General features: G+C 45.8%; 1 protein-coding gene across 2 annotated transcripts in view; it reads left to right on the top strand.

Moving 5' to 3' along the window:
- The first annotated feature begins 3,025 nt into the window (after positions 1–3,025).
- The window catches only part of LOC129827501 (leucine-rich repeat transmembrane protein FLRT1-like), a 43,656-nt gene continuing 27,887 nt past the window's right edge, over positions 3,026–18,794 (top strand). Inside the window, exon 1 of one of the 2 annotated variants that reach the window (XM_055888406.1) lies at positions 3,026–3,112. The gene's annotated coding sequence lies outside the window, so the exon portion shown is untranslated. Of the gene's footprint in view, positions 3,113–4,095; positions 4,827–18,794 lie in introns of those variants that run through there. The other variant, XM_055888405.1, reaches the window with a different exon arrangement.

The raw sequence follows: 18,794 nt of genomic DNA, 5'->3' as shown, positions 1-18,794 counted from the left end.
CTGCACAGCACACTTGTTCAGTGTGTAACTCGTCTGGAAAGCTATCCATTCAGACAGGAAAATACAGAGGAACATGGGTAAATGGCCAGAGAGAGAAGAGGGAAGAAAAGGCTGAACCTCTAGAAACCTTGGGTTTCTCCCTCTGTGTTACATGAACCATATTATCGATGAGGCTTTATGGACAGAGAAACAAGTCTGTTACTCTTGTATACAGAGAGAGAGAGAAAGAGAGAGAGAGAGAGAGCGAGAGAGCGAGAGAGCGAGAGAGAGAGAGAGCGAGAGAGCGAGAGAGAGAGAGAGAGAGAGAGAGAGAGAGAGAGAGAGAGAGAGAGAGAGAGAGAGAGAGAGAGAGAGAGAGAGAGAGAGAGAGAGAGAGCGAGAGAGAGCGAGAGCGAGAGAGAGAGAGAGAGAGAGAGAGAGAGAGAGAGAGAGAGAGAGAGAGAGAGAGAGAGAGACAGGGATAGATAGAGCACGAAAGTGGGAGAGAGAAGGGGAGAGAGAGACAAACACAAAGACAGAGAGCCAGAAAGAGGGTGAGGTTGACCACAAATGTTCTATATCTCAGAGAGGAGGAGAGGCAGCAGAATGGCAGCATCTGTCTGTCCCTCTGGAAGACAAAGCATGAAAGCAGAGCCCAGCAAGCGACACTGCCAAAAAATGCTCATGTGCATGCACAGCCACGCACACACACTCACCCGCACACTCACCCACAGGCACATACACTGACTCACAGGCACGCATACACAGAGGCGGGCCGAACAAGATTGAATGTTGGGGTAACCATGGCAACGCCAAAGCCCAAAGGTTTGTTACCGAAACCTACTTAATTAGAGAGAGACCGAGAGAGTGAGAGATGGGGGAGAGAGAGAGAGAGGGGCAGAGAGAAAGAGGGGTGGAGAAAGAGCGATGGGCAGAGAGCGAGAGGGGTGGAGAGAGAGAGAGAGAGAGGGGTGGAGAGAGAGAGAGGGGCAGAGAGTGAGAGAGAGGGGTGGAGAGAGAGAGAGAGAGAGAGAGAGAGGGGTGGAGAGAGAGAGAGGGGTGGAGAGAGAGAGAGGGGTGGAGAGAGAGAGAGGGGTGGAGAGAGAGGGGGGGTGGAGAGAGAGAGAGGGGCATAGAGAGAGAGAGGGGTGGAGAGAGAGAGAGGGGTGGAGAGAGAGAGAGGGGCAGAGAGAGAGAGAAGGGTGGAGAGAGATGAGCAGAGAAAAAAAAGATAAATAAAGAGAGAGAGTGTGAGATGGAATGCAACTGGTGAGACAGAGAAGGGTCCATCCAACAAAAGTAAACGTCTGGAGTTTGCTAAACGACATTGTCACTTTGATTGGAACCAGTGCATTGGTCAGATGACATGAAAATAGAGCTCTTTGGCCACGCATACCAGTGGTGGGTTTGGCATAGAAATTTGAATTCATGAGAAGAAAATAACCCCATACCTACTGTAAAATATGGTGGTGAATCTTTGATGTTATGGGACTATTTTGGGGGCAGGTAGCCATGCGGGCAGGAGCGTTGGGACAGTAACCGAAAGGTTGCGAGATCGAATCCCCGAGCTGACAAGGTAAAAATCTGTCATTCTGCCCCTGAACAAGGTAGTTAACCCACTGTTCCCCGGGCGCCGAAGATGGGGTTGTTGATTAAGGCAGCGCCTCGCACCTCTCTGATTCAGAAGAGTTGGGTTAAATGCGGAAGACACATTTCAGTTGAATGCATTCAGTTGTACAACTGACTAGGTATCCCCCTTTCCCTATTTTGCTTCCACTGGTCCTGGAGGCCTTGTCAACGGCATTATGAACTTTACCCAGTACCAGGACATTTTTTTGCCCAAAACCTGGTTGCATCTGTCAGCCTCAGGCTGAAACTTGGCCACATGTGAATATTCCAGCAAGACAATAACCCCAAGACACATAAAAAACACAAACAAATGGTTAATTCACCACAAAATCAACATTTTGTGCTGGCCATCTCAGTTTCCTGAACCCCATTGAAAACCTGTGGTTTGAATTGAAGAGGGCAAACCGTTAGCACAGAGGAAGTGGTCTAAGATCCCTCCCAATGTGTGCTCCAACTCATTTGAGAAAAAAAGGTTCAGTGCCTTTATCCTCGCAAGGTGAGGTAGTGAAAGGTATTGAAAATAGGGTGTCAATAACTCTTACCCCTAACTTATCTTAGAAAAAAAAGATACATTTTTAAACAAAACCTCTTTCTCTGAGCAATTGTATTATTATACAATAATTTCCCCGTTTTTTTGAGCATACAGTATAGCTCAGTATTTTAATTATTTATTTTATATAGTCATTTTTCTGATCTTTATCATGGGTGTCAATAATTTCGGACCTCACTATAAATCCTAATATACTGAATTATAGCTGTACATTTAACTTTTTCCAAGTGTTTTAAATGATGATAAACTCGATTCCTGTTACAGTTAAATAAAGTGTCTGCTGATATGTAGTACTGATTTTTTTAAAGGGAAGTGACACAGAATAGGAGTTAGAAAAAAGAGAGAGAGGGTGAGAAGGAGAGAGATAGAGAGGGAGAGAGAGAGAGAGAGATAGATAAAGGGAGGGAGAGCCAACAGAGAGAGGGGAGAGGGAGAGAGAGAGAGAGGGAGAGAGAGGGGAGGGCGAGCGAGCGAGAGAGAAAAGGAAGGAGAGCCAACAGACAGAGGGGAGAGGGAGAGAGAGAGGAGAGAGAGGAGAGAGAGAGGAGAGAGGGAGAGAGAGAGAGAGGAGAGAGGGAGAGAGAGAGAGAGAGAGAGAAGAGAGAGAGAGAAGGAGGGAGGGCCAACAGAAAGAGGAGAGAGAGAGAGAGAGAGAGAGAGAGAGAGAGAGAGAGAGAGAGAGAGGAGAGAGGAGAGAGAGAGAGGGAGAGAGAGAGAGAGAAGAGAGAGAGAGAGAGAGAGAGAGGAGAGAGAGAGAGAGAGAGAGAGAGAGAGAGAGAGAGAGGAGACGAGAGAGAGAGAGAGAGAGAGAGAGAGAGAGAGAGAGAGAGAGAGAGAGAGGAGAAGAGAGAGAGAGAGAGAGAGAGAGGAGGCTAGAGAAAACGCATAAGGAGCCACTACATTTCTGGGAACATAAAATAAAAGATGGAGTGTAGCCTACCTTCTCCTGGAAAGGTAAGTAATGAGGTTATGACTGGACAGAGAGAGAGATGGAGAGAGAGAGAGAGGCAGAGAGAGAAAATAAGAGAGAAAGAGAGAGGGCACAGAGCGGAGGGGAATAGGTGATGTGTACCAGACTTGGTTTTCAACACTGAAAGGATGGACAGACCAGGGTTGAATATATATAAATTGAAAGAAAATGGACAGAAAAGATGAAAAGAGAATCTTGCTGTGACTGACAATGAGAGAGTGAATGAGAATATATATATAATTGGTGGTGTATGGTGTTGTGTGTCAGGGCTGTGTGTAAGTGTGTATGGTGTGTTAGGGCTGTGTGTGTATGTGTGGAGCAGCTGTGTGTTTCTCTACGGTTGTGGTTAGAATATACCGTAAGACTTAATCCTGCCTTGGCTTCAGAACTGAACAGTGATGCTGAGGATGATTACTATGGTGATGTTGCTGCTGCTGATAAAAACGACAGATCTGTACAATGTATCCAGAATCAATTTGCTCTATTATCTATGAGCTCTTTTCCTCCATCTCCTCTTGTCTCTCTCCATCTCCTCTTGTCTCTCTCCATCTCCTCTTGTCTCTCTCCATCTCCTCTCGTTTATGCCCTGTGCAACATGTTTATGTATTCTTCGCTCTCCTCCCTGTCACCTCTTGTTCCCCTCTTTCTCCAACCAAACCTCTCCCTTTTCTTCTGCTCATTGATTGGATTCTATACATTTAATTGTACTTTCCTTGGACAAAAGCAGGAGAATCTGCTCTACAGTTTCATAATATTAAACTGCTGTAATTTTAAAGACATACAACTGAACAGTCATAGGCCTATTGTAGCACGAGAACCACTTATGTAGTAGAATAAACCAAGGCTATACCTCTTACAGGGAAATATTGACGTGTATTCTTCTGCCAAAAGGCTTTGAGTTATTTCAAGCACGGTGTAATTTATGCACAACGCAAACTGAATAATTAACTGAATTTAAAGGATAATATAACAAGCCCATTATGTTGCACATGGAGGACTTGTCAACAAAATACTTTATGGATTTCTTGGTAAGGCTGGTCTGACTAAACCGTAAAGACCTGCTGAATTCGGTAACGGAGCTGAACAAGAGAGAAGACCATCATCTTTCGCGCGCTCGAAGCTCCCCCGCGCGAACCACCATCACACACGCATGCACATCATCAGCGCGCGCAGGGATCAATGCACGGGCTCTGGCAACACCTGGCGCCCTTTACTAAACGTATACAAATATAGATAATGACATTATAGCCCATAGGCTATAGATCCATATGACTGTATGGCGAGGTTAGTTAATATGCGTAGCCATTTACGCGCAAAAGCCTTTTTTTTTTTTTTTTTTTTTTACAGATGTGTCTTTCGAGTTTCAATGATCTGACAACTTATATTGTAAGTTCAGGGTTAAGTTATAGACTACAGTGTACTTCTGTTATAAGGCACAGACCCTGAGCTTTCGAACAAAGTCACGCAGGGAGCTAGGGAAACGGAGCGCAACGCTTATTATAATAGGTTAGTGACTCTTTCCCTCACACACACTCTCACACAGAGAGAGAGCGACACACTGGGATGGAGATGTAACAGCGCTGCGAAGGCGGTTTCCACGGCGATTAAGCATTTTGGAGGCAGTTTTTAACCGCTGTAAATAGAAGAGAGACAGATAACGCGATCGACTCGACAAGCCTAGGCGGTAGGATCAAAAAGGTAGGATCATTGTATATGCTACAGGCTGTATAAAAACACATTCAAAATGGATTTTAAATGGTTAATTTTAAGATAAGTTATATCGGAACACAACAGGTTTATAAGAGGGGGAATAGGACCAGCCAGGTCACCTTTGATACAAGTCAGTATTCAACGTCCATTGATGTCTGAGGATCTTGGGAGATGTTGTAGAAATTGTCCACTAGGGGCAACAGCGAGCACTGTTACCTTCAGTTAAGTTTTCGGTGCAGATGGGCATAAGTGTCTGCCTCTGGTGCCCATCAGAGTTAATACCTAACCTTAAGTGTCTGCCTCTGGTGCCATTCAGAGTTAATACCTAACCTTAACCCCAACCTTAAGTGTCGGCCTCTGGTGCCCATCAGAGTTAATGCCTAACCTTAAGTGTCTGCCTCTGGTGCCATTCAGAGTTAATGCCTAACCTTAACCCCAACCTTAAGTGTCTGCCTCTGGTGCCAAAGATTGCATGGACGAATCCAGCGATAGAAAGTTATTTGTACTATTTTTGTTTTTAGCCTATCCTAAACATTAACATTTGAAGTTAATGCCTAACCTTAAGATTAACACTTTTGACGTTTGAAACAACTTAGAAATTTGACATTTGAGAAAGATGGATGAACGTCTAATTCTGACGTGAGACTGTGAGAGCTAGTTGCATGGGACTTAAAGGGCACTCTTTATTATTTGTATGGTGCGTATTGTTTTTTCGCATGGTATTTGGATAAATAATGAAGCCTATGTGAGTGTGTGTGTGTGTGTGTGTGTGTGTGTGTGTGTGTGTGTGTGTGTGTGTGTGTGTGTGTGTGTGTGTGTGTGTGTGTGTGTGTGTGTGTGTGTGTGTGTGTGTGTGTGTGTGTGTGTGTTACGCTCTGGATATGTGTGGATGTCCACACGAAGTCCCCACAAGAATAGTAAACAAACAAAAATTGGACAAATTTTGTTAGTCCCCACAAGGTCAAATGCTATTTCTGGGTGGTTTAGGGTTAAGGTTAGAATTTGTGTTAGTAGCTTTAGGGTTAGGAGCGAGGGTTAGGGTTAGCTTTAGGGTTAAGGTTTTGGGTTTAAGGTTCGGGTTAGGGTAAAGTTTAGGGTAATGTTTAGGGAAAATGGGATTTTAAATAGGACTTGTGTATCCCCACAATATTAGTTATACAAGCCTGTGTGTGTGCATGTTTTATGTTATACAAGGCCATAGGATCTAAAGTTTTTTTGTATGTGTGCGTGAACAAACACACACACAGTATGGGCAATTAGTTGTTTACTCAAACGCAATGTATGGTGCAGCACAGCATCTCAAGCACAATAACATAAACAAAATATTACATCATCAGAACTCATTTCAGCACACAAACACAACAGGGCATAGAGAGCATAGAGGGCAGATGTCATACAGTTTTACTGGGCATTAATGTCTTTTAAAAACACATGCACACGCAAACACACAGGATTATGACAGAGCAAACAGGGCCATATTGAGATTAGAAGGAGATTCTCTGTGCCTAAACATTACAGAACATCAGATTAAAGACAGAGACAGACAGAGAGCGAGAAAGAGAGATGGAGAGATAATGCATGGCTTTCCATGTGGAAAACATTGCACATTGACATTGGAGAGAATGCCCAGGGGCTCCACTGGGGGATATACTAGGTGCTCTACTAGGGGCTCCACTAGGGGCTCTACTAGGGGCTCCACTAGGGGCTCCACTAGGGGCTCTACTAGGCTCTAATATGGGCTCTACTAGGGACTCCACTAGGGGCTCTACTAGAGGCTCCACTGGGGGATATACTAGGTGCTCTACTAGGGGCTCCACTAGGGGCTCTACTAGGGGCTCCACTAGGGGCTCTACTAGAGGCTCCACTAGGGGCTCCACTAGGGGCTCTACTAGGCTCTAATATGGGCTCTACTAGGGGCTCCACTAGAGGCTCCACTAGGGGGTCCACTAGGGGCTCTACTAGGCTCTAATATGGGCTCTACTAGGGGCTCCACTAGGGGCTCTACTAGGGGCTCCATTAGGGGCTCTACTAGGGGCTCTACTAGGGCCTCTACTAGGGCCTCTACTAGGGGCTCTACTAGGGGCTCTAATATGGGCTGTACTAGGAGCTCTACTAGGGGCTCTACTAGGCTCTACTAGGGGCTCTACTAGGAGCTCTACTAGGGGCTCTAATAGGGGCTGTACTAGGAGCTCTAATAGGGGCTCTGCTAGGGGCTCTACTAGCCTCTACTAGGGGCTCTACCAGGGTCTCTACTACTAGATGCTGTACTAGGGACTCTACTAGGGGCTCTACTAGGGGCTTTACTACTAGATTCTTTACTAGGGACTCTACTAGGCTCTACTAGGAGCTCTACTAGGGGCTCTACTAGGGGCTCTACTAGAGGCTCTACTAGAGGCTCTACTAGGGGCTCTACTAGTCTCTACTAGGGGCTCTACTAGGAGCTCTACTAGGGGCTCTACTAGGCTCTACTAGGGGCTCTAATAGGGTCTACTAGGGACTCTACTAGAGACTGTACTACTAGATGCTGTAGTAGGGACTCTACTAGGGGCTCTACTACTAGATGCTGTACTAGGAACTCTACTAGGGGCTCTACTAGGGGATCTACTAGGAGCTCTACTAGGGACTCTACTAGGGGATCTACTAGGCTCTACTAGGGGCTCTACTATTCTCTACTAGGGGCTCTACTAGTCTCTACTAGCGGCTCTACAAGTGGCTGTACTAGGAGCTCTACTAGGGGCCCTACTAGGGGCTCTACTAGTCTCTACTAAGGGCTCTACTAGGGTCTCTACTACTAGATGCTGTACTAGGGACTCTACTAGGGGCTCTACTAGGGGCTTTACTACTAGATGCTGTACTAGGGACTCTACTAGGGTCTCTACTAGGAGCTCTACTAGGGGCTCTACTAGGGGCTCTACTAGGGGCTCTACTAGGGGCTCTACTAGTCTCTACTAGGGGCTCTACTAGGAGCTCGACTAGGGGCTCTACTAGGCTTTACTAGGGGCTCTAATAGGGGCTCTAATAGGGGCTCTACTAGGCTCTACTAGGGGCTCTAATAGGGGCTCTGCTAGGCTCTAATAGGGGCTCTAATATGGGCTCTAATAGAGGCTCTACTAGGGGCTCTAATAGGGGCTCTACTAGGCTCTACCAAGGGCTCTACTAGGCTCTACTAGAGGCTGTACTAGGGGCTCTACTAGAGGCTCAACTAGGGGCTCTACATGGGGCTCTACTAGGGGCTCTACTAAGGACTCTACTAGGGGCTCTACTAGGAACTCTACTAGGGGCTCTACTAGGGGCTCTACTAGGGGCTCTACTAGAGGCTCAACTAGGGGCTCTACATGGGGCTCAACTAGGGGCTCTACTAGGCTCTACTAGGGGCTCTACTAGGAGCTCGACTAGGGGCTCTACTAGGCTTTACTAGGGGCTCTAATAGGGGCTCTAATAGGGGCTCTACTAGGCTCTACTAGGGGCTCTAATAGGGGCTCTGCTAGGCTCTAATAGGGGCTCTAATATGGGCTCTAATAGAAGCTCTACTAGGGGCTCTAATAGGGGCTCTACTAGGCTCTACCAAGGGCTCTACTAGGCTCTACTAGAGGCTGTACTAGGGGCTCTACTAGAGGCTCAACTAGGGGCTCTACATGGGGCTCTACTAGGGGCTCTACTAAGGACTCTACATGGGGCTCTACTAGGAACTCTACTAGGGGCTCTACTAGGGGCTCTACTAGGGGCTCTACTAGAGGCTCAACTAGGGGCTCTACATGGGGCTCAACTAGGGGCTCTACTAGGCTCTACTAGGGGCTCTACTAGAGGCTCTACTACTAGATGCTGTACTAGGGACTCTACTAGGGGCTCTACTACTAGATGCTGTACTAGGGACTCTACTAGGGGCTCTACTAGGGGATCTACTAGGAGCTCTACTAGGGGCTCTACTATGGGCTCTACTAGGCTCTACTAGGGGCTCTACTATTCTCTACTAGGGGCTCTACTAGTCTCTACTAGCGGCTCTACAAGGGGCTGTACTAGGAGCTCTACTAGGGGCCCTACTAGGGGCTCTACTAGTCTCTACTAGGGGCTCTACTAGGGTCTCTACTACTAGATGCTGTACTAGGGACTCTACTAGGGGCTCTACTAGGAGCTCTACTAGGAGCTCTACTAGGGGCTCTACTAGGGGCTCTATTAGAGGCTCTACTAGAGGCTCTACTAGGGGCTCTACTAGGGGCTCTACTAGTCTCTACTAGGGGCTCTACTAGGAGCTCGACTAGGGGCTCTACTAGGCTTTACTAGGGGCTCTAATAGGGGCTCTAATAGGGGCTCTACTAGGCTCTACTAGGGGCTCTGCTAGGCTCTAATAGGGGCTCTAATATGGGCTCTAATAGGGGCTCTACTAGGCTCTACTAAGGGCTCTAATAGGGGCTCTACTAGGCTCTACCAAGGGCTCTACTAGGCTCTACTAGAAGCTGTACTAGGGGCTCTACTAGAGGCTCAACTAGGGGCTCTACATGGGGCTCTACTAGGAGCTATACTAAGGACTCTACTAGGGGCTCTACTAGGAACTCTACTAGGGGCTCTACTAGGGGCTCTACTAGAGGCTCAACTAGGGGCTCTACATGGGGCTCAACTAGGGGCTCTACTAGGCTCTACTAGGGGCTCTACCAGAGGCTCTACTACTAGATGCTGTACTAGGGACTCTACTAGGGGCTATACTAGGGGCTCTACTAGGGGCTCTACTAGGCTCTACTAGGGGCTCTACTAGGGGCTCTAATAGGGACTCTACTGGGCTCTACTAGGGGCTCTAATAGGGGCTCTAATAGGGGCTCTAATAGGGGCTCTAATAGGGGCTCTAATAGGGGCTCTACTAGGCTCTACTACTAGGGACTCTACTATGGGCTCTACTGGGCTCTACTAGAGGCTCTACTACTAGATGCTGTACTAGGGACTCTACTAGGGGCTCTATTAGGGGCTCTACTAGGGGCTCTAATAGGGGCTCTACTAGGGGCTCTACTAGGCTCTAATATGTGCTCTACTAGGAGCTCTACTAGGGGCTCTACTAGGGGCTCTACTAGGGGCTCTACTAGAGGCTCAACTAGGGGCTCTACATGGGGCTCAACTAGGGGCTCTACTAGGCTCTACTAGGGGCTCTACTAGAGGCTCTACTACTAGATGCTGTACTAGGGACTCTACTAGGGGCTATACTAGGGGCTCTATTAGGGGCTCTATTAGGCTCTACTAGGGGCTCTAATAGGGGCTCTACTAGGGGCTCTAATAGGGGCTCTGCTGGGCTCTACTAGGGGCTCTAATAGGGGCTCTAATAGGGGCTCTAATATGGGCTCTACTAGGCTCTAATAGGGGCTCTAATAGGGTTTCTACTAGGCTCTACTACTAGGGACTCTACTAGGGGCTCTACTAGGCTCTACTAGAGGCTCTACTACTAGATGCGGTTCTAGGGACTCTACTAGGGGCTCTACTAGGGGCTCTAATAGGGGTTCTACTAGGGCCTCTAATAGGGGCTCTAATAGGGTCTCTACTAGGCTCTACCAGGGGCTCTACTAGGCTCTACTAGAGGCTGTCCTAGGGGCTGTACTAGGGGCTGTACTAGGGGCTCTACTAGAGGCTCAACTAGGGGCTCTACATGGGGCTCTACTAGGGGCTCTACTAGGCTCTACTAGGGGCTCTACTAGGGGCTATACTAGGCTCTATTAGGGGCTCTACTAAGCTCTACCAGGGGCTCTACTAGGGGCTCTACTAGAGGCTCAACTATGGGCTTTACACCTTGCTCTACATGGGGCTCTACTAAGCTCTACCAGGGGCTCTACTAGGATCTACTAGAGGCTGTACTAGGGGCTCTACTAGAGGCTCAACTAGGGGCTCTACTAGGGACTCTAATAGGGTCTCTACTAGTGGCTCTACGAGGCTGTACTAGGCTTATTTGATTTCAGATCATTTATTTAACTGTGACTTCAATATCAATTCAAATTAAAAAAATTATAACAATTTAAAATTAACAATAACATCACCCTTACACCATTCAATATTGTTTTACCTCTGTGAATTTCTAACTCGGTGTGTTATTATTTTACACGTTTGCTGATCATTTTGTATAAAAACAAAACCAACGAAACCATCATATAGGGCCCCAACCTCTAGGAGGCATTCTGAGTTGACATAGATCCTATTCAAAATAAAGATACTAGAGGAATGCATTACACAAGTGAGGGGAATTTCCTGATCCATCTGAGTGCACACACACACACACACACACACACACACACACACACACACACACACACACACACACACACACACACACACACACACACACACACACACACACGCACACGCACACACACACACACACAAACACGCAGCCCTATTTTTTGAGAAGCACAACAGATCCACGCTGCTGCAGTAGGAGGCACAGAGAAAATTTCAGGGACTGAATTTATTTCAACAGAATACAAATTGTAACCTTTAGTGCCTCACTATATCCGCTCTGAATGTTTATGTGTGTATCTCTGATGAGGTCCGTGTGTGGGCCTTGGGAAGGGTGAGTGAGGTGTGTGGGCCTTGGGAGGGGTGAGTGAGGTGTGTGGGCCTTGGGAGAGGTGAGTGAGGTGTGTGGGCTTTGGGAGGGGTGAGTGAGGTGTGTGGGCCTTGGGAGGGGTGAGTGAGGTGTGTGGGCCTTGGGAGGGGTGAGTGAGGTGTGTGGGCCTTGGGAGGGGTAGGTGAGGTGTGTGGGCCTTGGGAGGGGTAGGTGAGGTGTGTGGGCCTTGGGAGGGGTGAGTGAGGTGTGTGGGCCTTGGGAGGGGTAAGTGAGGTGTGTGGGCCTTGGGAGGGGTGAGTGAGGTGTGTGGGCCTTGGGAGGGGTGAGTGAGGTGTGTGGGCCTTGGGAGGGGTAGGTGAGGTGTGTGGGCCTTGGGAGGAGTGAGTGAGGTGTGTGGGCCTTGGGAGGGGTAGGTGAGGTGTGTGGGCCTTGGGAGGGGTGAGTGAGGTGTGTGGGCCTTGGGAGGGGTGAGTGAGGTGTGTGGGCCTTGGGAGGGGTGAGTGAGGTGTGTGGGCCTTGGGAGGGGTAGGTGAGGTGTGTGGGCCTTGGGAGGGGTAGGTGAGGTGTGTGGGCCTTGGGAGGGGTGAGTGAGGTGTGTGGGCCTTGGGAGGGGTAAGTGAGGTGTGTGGGCCTTGGGAGGGGTGAGTGAGGTGTGTGGGCCTTGGGAGGGGTGAGTGAGGTGTGTGGGCCTTGGGAGGGGTAGGTGAGGTGTGTGGGCCTTGGGAGGAGTGAGTGAGGTGTGTGGGCCTTGGGAGGGGTAGGTGAGGTGTGTGGGCCTTGGGAGGGGTGAGTGAGGTGTGTGGGCCTTGGGAGGGGTAAGTGAGGTGTGTGGGCCTTGGGAGGGGTGAGTGAGGTGTGTGTGTGTGTGTGTGGTGGTATGTGTGTGTGGTGGTATGTGTGTGTGGTGGTATGTGTGTGTGGTGGTATGTGTGTGTGGTGGTATGTGTGTGTGTGGTGGTATGTGTGTGTGGTGGTATGTGTGTGTGGTGATATGTGTGTGTGGTGGTATGTGTGTGTGGTGGTATGTGTGTGTGGTGGTATGTGTGTGTATGAGCAGTGAGGTGTCCAGGACTTAAATTGCCTGTTTATTCCCAGTCTCTGCATCACTCAGAGATAGAGAGAGAGACAGAGAGAAAGAGAGAGAAATTATGAGGGGTTAGGATGTAAATTATTTGAGCTGCGAAAACACTGCATTAAATTTAATAGGCTGCCATCATGCTAGCTACGTGTGTGACAGTGAGATGGAGGTGTGTGTGTATACAGTGTGTGTGTGTGTGTGTGTATACAGTGAGTATTGTATGTACGTGTTTGTGCATACAGTGTGTGTGTGTGTGTGTGTGTGTGTGTGTGTGTGTGTGTGTGTGTGTGTGTGTGTGTGTGTGTGTGTGTGTGTGTGTGTGTGTGTGTGTGTGTATACAGTGATTATTGTATGTATGTGTTTGTGCATACAGTATGTGTGTGTGTGTGTGTGTGTGTGTGTGTGTGTGTGTGTGTGTGTGTGTGTGTGTGTGTGTGTGTGTGTGTGTGTGTGTGTGTGTGTGTGTGTGTGTGTGTGTGTGTGTATACAGTGAGTATTGTATGTATGTGTTTGTGCATACAGTATGTGGGTGTGTGTGTGTGCATACAGTATGTGGCTGAGAGTCTGACTGGAATAATTATTCTGATGATGATGATCCTCCAGATCAGAATTGGCAACCGATTTATGCAAAACCTATTCACTGTGTTTCTGTCTGTCTCTGTGTGTGTGACACAGGAGGTTGGTGGCACCTAAATTGGGGAGGACGTGCTCGTGGTAATACATCAGACAGGTGGTTTCCATGAGTTTGATGCCATTCCATTGACTCCGTTCCAACCGTCCTCCCCTCAGCAGCCTCCACTGGTGTGTGACTGTGTGCTCGTGTATAGTACAGTATGTGTGTGTGTGTGTTGTGTTGCTTGTGTGTAAGTTCAAAACTCTATTAGGGCTTAAGTTAACAAACAGTGTAGTTAGTGTTCGTTTACCTGATATTTCAAAGGAAAATGCAACAACGGTACTTCCTTCAAATAATTCAACACTTCCAAGAATTCCATTACTACCTGGTACCAAAATAATACACAAGGGTGCTTGCTGTAATTAAGGAAACACCAACAAAAAGCGTCTTAATATGGCGTTGGACCTCCACGAGCCAGAACAGCTTCAATGCACCTTGGCATAGATTCTACAAGTGTCTGGAACTCTAGTGGAGGGATGCAACTCCATTGTTCTATGAGAAAGGACCATTATTTGGTGTTTTGTTCGTGTTGGAAAACGCTGTTTCAGGCATCGTTCCAGAATCTCCCATAAGTGTTCAAGTGGGTTGAGATCAATCAAGTACATAAACCCTGGGTTGCTAATGCTATGTTTTGGCCAATGAGAGGCTTTGAAGCCACCGGCCGCCATATTGGCACTCCTCAGAAAAGCAGTCCTGTAGAGGAATGAATGGAATTCTACAGTATTTATTTTCAATGTTACAAGGACGAAATACATGTATTTAAGTATTTTGTTGTTGTAGTGAGGTCAGTAACATTAGTACTTTCTAAAAATTATACATTAACCTCTCTTGGGTACGTGAGACGTTAGCGTCCCACCTCTTCAACAGCCAGTGAAACTGCTGGGCGCCAAATTCAAATACAGAAATACTCATTATAAAAATTCTGAAAACAAAACATATTTTACATAGGTTTAAAGATTAACTTCTTGTGAATCCAACCACGGTGTCAGATGTAAAAAATTAGTTACGGCGAAAGCATTCCTTACGATTATTTGAGAACATAGCCCAGCAGACAAATCATTACAAACAGTAACCAGCCAAGTAGAAGAGTTACACAAGTCAGAAATAGAGATAAAATGAATTCCTTACCTTTGATGATCTTCATATGGTTGCACTCAGCAGACATTCATTTACTCAATAAATGTTCCTTTTGTTCGATAAAATATCTTTATATCCAAAAACCTCAGTTTTCTTCAGTAATCCACAGGCTCAAACGCAGTCAAAAAAGGCAGACAAAAAAATCCAAATTGTATCTGTAAAGTTCATAGAAACATGTCAAACGATGTTTATATTCAATCCTCAGGTTGTTTTTAGCCTAAATAATCGGTAATATTTCAACCGGATAATAACGTTGTCAATATAAAAGGTAAACAAGAAAGGCACTCTCTCGGTCGCGCTTATGAAAAAGCTCTGTGACACTTTAGGGTCCACTCATTCAGACTGCTCTTACTTCCTCATTTTTCAGAATACAAGCCGGAAACAATTTCTAAAGACTGTTGACTTCTAGTGGAAGGCATAGGAACTGAAATTTGAGTCCTAAGTCAATGGATACTGTAATGGCATTGAATAGAAAACTACAAAATCAACAAACAAAAAATACTTCCCGAATGGATTTTTCTCAGGTTTTCGCCTGCCAAATCAGTTCTGTTATACTCACAGACACTATTTTAATAGTTTTGAAAACTAGAGTGTTTAGAGTGTTTTCCATCCAAATCTACCAGTTATATGCATATCATATCTTCTGGGCCCGAGAAGCAGGCAGTTTAATTTGGGCATGCATTTCATCCAAAATTCCGAATGCTGCCCCCACCCTAGAGAAGTTTTAAACTATTTTATATAGTTTGTTGTGTATGTTTAGCTCACATAAAGGTATGCAGTAAGGTGTTTGTAATACAATAAACGTGACAAAAACAAATGTAGACATTTATAAATGCATTTATATACAGTACCAGTCAAAAGTTTGGACACACCTACTCATTCCAGGGTTTTTCTTTATTTTTACTATTTTCTAAATAGTGAAGACATCAGAACTATTTAATAACACATATGGAATCACGTAGTAACCAAAAAAGTGTTAAACAAATCAAAATATATTTTATATTTGAGATTCTTCAAAGTAGCCACCCTTTGCCTTGATGAACGCTTTGCTCACTCTTGGCATTCTCTCAACCAGCTTCATGAGGTAGTCAACTGGAATGCATTTCAATGAACAGGTATGCATTGTTGAAAGTTAATTATTGGAATTTCTTTCCTTCTTAATGCATTTCAGCCAATCAGTTTTATTGTGATAATGTAATGAACACGAGGGGAGACAGAGAGCTGGTTTCAAATGCAGGGCGCAGCAGGTTTTTATTGCAAAGGACCACAGGAGGAGGCAGGTAGCTGGGTCCAGGGGCAGGCAGAAGGTCATACACAGGGGGTCCAAAAGGGCAACAGTACAGGCAGGGAAAAGGCTTGTAACGTAGTCTGGGAGATCAGGCAATAGGTTGATAACAGGAAATCCGATAGGCTAAAGTACAGGCAGCCTAAAGTACAGGCAGGGAATAGGCATCGTTAGTGAGGCAGGCAAAAACTATCATACACAGGAGGAGTAAATTACAGGAAAAACAGAGCTCTGAAAGACGTGTGTCACAAAACAAACAATACCTCACAGTGATGGGGTGCAAAGAACTGAACTAAATAGTGTGTGATAATGACATACAGGTGTGTGAACAGGTCATTAGAATTCAGGTGATTGGGATCTGGAGAGTGAGCTGCGTTCAGGGGATCTAGGTGTTTGAGAGTGTGAGCCGGAAAGTGGGATGGAAAGTGAGCTGCATTCAGGGGATATACGTATTTGAGGGTGTGAAGCAGACGTTACAGACAAGGTAGGGGTGGTATAGAGAAGATAGCCCTATTTGGTAAAAGACCAAGTCCATATTATGGCAAGAACAGCTCAAATAAGCAAAGAGAAACGACACTACATCATAACTTTAAGACATGAAGGTCAGTCAATCTGGAAAATTTCAAGAACTTTTCAAGTTTCTTCAAGTGCAGTCGCAAAAACCATCAAGCGCTATGATGAAACTGGCTCTCATGAGGACCACCACAGGAAAGGAAGACCGAGTTACCTCTGCTGCTGAGGATAAGTTCATTAGAGTTACCAGCCTCAAAAATTGCAGCCCAAATAAATGCTTCACAGAGTTCAAGTAACAGACACATTTCAACATCAACAGTTCAGAGGAGACTGTGTGAATCAGGCTTTCATGGTCGAATTTCTGCAAAGAAAACACTACTATAAAGGACACCAATAAGAAGAAGAGACTTGTTTGTGCCAAGAAACACGAGCATTGGACATTAGATGGGTGGAAGTCTGTCCTTTGGTCGGATGAGTCCAAATTTGTGATTTTTGGTTCCAACCGCCGTGTCTTTGTGAGACGCAGCGTAGGTGAACGGATGATCTCCGCATGTATGGTTCCCACAGTGAAGCATATAGGAGGAAGTGTGATGGTGCTTTGCTGATGACACTGTCAACCAGCATGGCTACCACAGCATTCTGCATCTTTATGCCATCCCATGTGGTTTGCGCTTAGTGGGACTATCATTTGTTTTTCAACAGAACAATGACCCAACACATCTCCGGGCTATGTAAGGGCTATTTGACCAAGAAGGAGAGTGATGGAGTGGCTGCATCAGATGACCAGGCCTCCACAATCACTCAACCTCAACCCAATTGAGATAGTTTGGGATATGTTGGACTGCAGAGTGAAAGAAAAGCAGCCAACAAGTGCTCAGCATATGTGGGAACTCCTTCAATTGTGTTGAAAAAGCATTCCAGGTTGAGAGAATGCCAAGTGTCACGTTCCTGACCTATTGTTCCTTTTTTCTTTTATTTATTTAGTTGGTCAGGGCGTGAGTTGGGGTGGGTTGTCTTTGTGTGTTTTGTCTAGTTTAGGGTGTGTGTATTATTTAAGGGGTTTTTAGTATGTATGGGGTTGTGTTCAGTGTAGGTGTTTAGGAAAGTCTATGGTTGCCTGATTTGGTTCTCAATCAGAGACAGCTGTTTATTGTTGTCTCTGATTGGGAGCCATATTTAAGGCAGCCATAGGCTTTAGGTGTTTGTGGGTAATTGTCTATGTTCTATGTTGCATGTGTGCACTTAGTTCAGTTTAGCTTCACGATCGTTTGTTTTGTTCATTTTGTAAGTGTTTGATTTTTTCTTCACTAAAAGAAGATGTATTTTTCACTCGCTGCGCCTTGGTCCTCTCTCTCTTATCAAGACGATCGTGACACCAAGAGTGTGGAAAACTGTCGTCAAGGCAAAGGGTGGCTACCTTGAAGAATCTAAAATCTAAAATATATTTTGATTTGTTGAACACTTTTTAGCTTACTATAGGATTCCATATGTGTTATTTCATAGGTTTGATGTCTTCACTATTATTCTACAATGTGGAAAATAGTAAAAATAAAGAAAAACCATTGAATGAGTAGGTGTGTCCAAACTTTTGACTGGTACTGTAGCTATGGTCGCCAAAATAATGGCCTGCCCAGCATTTTTATTCATGACCTTAAGCATGATGGGATGTGTGGAAGCACCTGCTTTCAATATACTTTGTATCCCTCATTTACACAAGTTTTTCCATTATTTTGGCAGTTACCTGTAGGCCTAGTTATTAAGTAATTCTGTTTTTTTCCCCAATGATCTTATAGCCTAGTATTTAAGTCAGATATCAGAATAAAAGTTGTAAGCAAAATAAAATGTTAATCTAGGCGATTATATTATATGCAGTGCTTTTGGAAAGTATTCAGACCCCTTAACTTTTTCCACATTTTGTTACGTTACAGCCGTATTCTAAAATTGATCAAATCGTTTTTTTCCCTCATCAATCTACACACAATACCCCATAATGACATAGCAAAAACAGGTAATTATTTTTTTTGCACATTTATTAAAAATAAAAACTGAAATATCACATTGGCAGAAGTGTTCAGACCCTTTACTCAGTACTTTGTTGAAGCACCTTTGGCAGCGATTACAGCCTCGAGTCTTCTTGGCTATGATGCTACAAGCTTGGCAGACCTGTATTTGGGGAGTTTCTTCCATTCGTTTCTGCAGATTCTCTCAAGCTCTGTCAGGTTGGATGGGGAGCATTGTTGCAAATATTTTTTCAGGTCTCTCCAGAGATTGGGTTCAAGTCTGGGCTCTGGCTGGGCCAATCAAGGACATTCAGTGACTTGTCCCGATGCCACTCCTGCATTGTCTTGGCTGTGTGCTTAGGGTTGTTTTCCTGTTGGAAGGTGAACCTGTTTCCCAGTCTGAGGTCCTGAGCTCTCTGGAGCAGGTTTTCATCAAGGATCTCTCTGTACTTTGCTACGTTCATCTTTCCCTCAATCCTGACTAGTCTCCCAGTCCCTGCCGCTGAAAAGCATCCCCACCTCATGATGCTGCCACCACCATGCTTCACCGTAGGGATGGTGCCAGGTTTCCTTCAGACGTGACACTTGGCATTCAGGACAAAGAGTTCAATCTTGGTTTCATCAGACCAGAGAATATTGTTTCTCATGGTCTGAGAGTCTTTAGGTGCCTTTTGGCCAACTCCAAGCGGGCTGTCATGTGCCTTTTACTGAGGAGTGGCTTCTATCTGGCCA

This window comes from Salvelinus fontinalis, chromosome 29, assembly GCF_029448725.1.
Source record: "Salvelinus fontinalis isolate EN_2023a chromosome 29, ASM2944872v1, whole genome shotgun sequence".
Lineage (NCBI taxonomy): Eukaryota > Metazoa > Chordata > Actinopteri > Salmoniformes > Salmonidae > Salvelinus > Salvelinus fontinalis.
The sequence above is the reverse complement of the archived record's forward strand: the minus strand, read 5'-3'. Positions and strand labels throughout refer to the sequence as shown.